Source organism: Cebus imitator, unplaced genomic scaffold (genome assembly GCF_001604975.1).
Source record: "Cebus imitator isolate Cc_AM_T3 unplaced genomic scaffold, Cebus_imitator-1.0 Scaffold55, whole genome shotgun sequence".
Classification (NCBI taxonomy): Eukaryota; Metazoa; Chordata; class Mammalia; order Primates; family Cebidae; genus Cebus; species Cebus imitator.
The window spans coordinates 1,695,867-1,697,090 of record NW_016107370.1 but is presented as its reverse complement, the minus strand read 5'-3'; the positions used below and the strand labels follow the sequence as shown (position 1 = coordinate 1,697,090).

At 46.3% G+C, this 1,224-nt stretch overlaps 1 protein-coding gene across 3 annotated transcripts in view; it reads left to right on the top strand.

Moving 5' to 3' along the window:
- Positions 1-1,224, top strand: part of ALPK2 (alpha kinase 2) — a 164,320-nt gene that overhangs the window by 45,650 nt on the left and 117,446 nt on the right. The gene's annotated exons all lie outside the window — the stretch shown is intronic.

Genomic DNA, 1,224 nt, shown 5'->3' with positions numbered 1-1,224 from the left:
GGATTACAGGTACATGCCACCACATCCAGCTAGTTTTTGTATGTTTAGTAAAGTCAGGGTTTCACCATGTTGGCCAGGCTGGTCTCTGATCTCATTTTTCTAAGTCCAGAGAGGAGAGGGATGAGCCTCAGAAACAGCTGCTTTTGGCTAGCGGAAGTCATAATAAAAGCTCAATTTCAGCCTGGAGCTGCAGTGTAGAACTGTGCGCTCAACTCTCCAAGCCCAGACTTCTGTCTCTGTGATGGTCCGTCATCATTCAGATGGATGGAGAGGTACAAGCTGACCTTGAGTTTTCAGAGGAGAGCCCTCATATGTTTGGACACACCCTGAACTTGGCTGTGGTCCCCTTGCCCAAACACTTCTGAAATACGTAGGAGGTGGCTCTCAATCTGTGACCCACAGTAGGTTCAAAAAACAAGGGGAGGACTTTCAGATGAGATTTCTAGCAAGTGGCAGGAGAAAAGAGAACCACCCACAAGACACCAGATACCACTTCCCTATGCAAGTCTCATTTCTGGCGGATTGTTCAGATCTATACTGCACAGGGGAGAAAACCAGTCAGCCATTAGGAAACTGGGGGAAATCAATCAGCTCACATCAGCCTGAATGAATGAAAAACTGGAATCCAAGAGATCAGAATGAGTTCCCAGGCCCAGCTCATGCACATTTTATGTATTTTCTTCAAAACAGCCACATACCCACAAAAAAGAAGGAATTCACTCCTTCCTATAAAGGAGTATGATGAAATGGGCTGAGGCGGGGCTGATAAGCACTGGCAGAATTGAATTATGATCAGAAACCCCTTGATGGTTTTTCAGGCAAGCCCATTTTTTTTAAACAGGCAAATGTGTTTTTTTATAGGCAAATGCCTGTAAGAGGCTCAGCCACACAGCTACTGGAGGATGTATCCTTGCATGCAGGTTTATCTGTTCCAAGCCCCAAGGTCACTACTCAGGCATTTACCTGAAGGAGAAGACAAGGAGGAAAAAATCCGCAGTTGCCAAAAAGGCGCACTAGTGGCCTGAGCACAGCGGCAGCCTGGCTGGGAGACACAGAGAGGGAGGGAGGGGACTCCGTCTTCAGGTCCTCACGGTGCAAGAGCGGGTCTCATGGACTTTTTCTTCCTCTCTACCTCTTTTGGCTTTCCTCTTTCTATGGCATTCCTTTTTTTAATTCTTCTTCTTCTGTTTTTGGATTATCCTCACAGCAGACTTGTGAAATTTT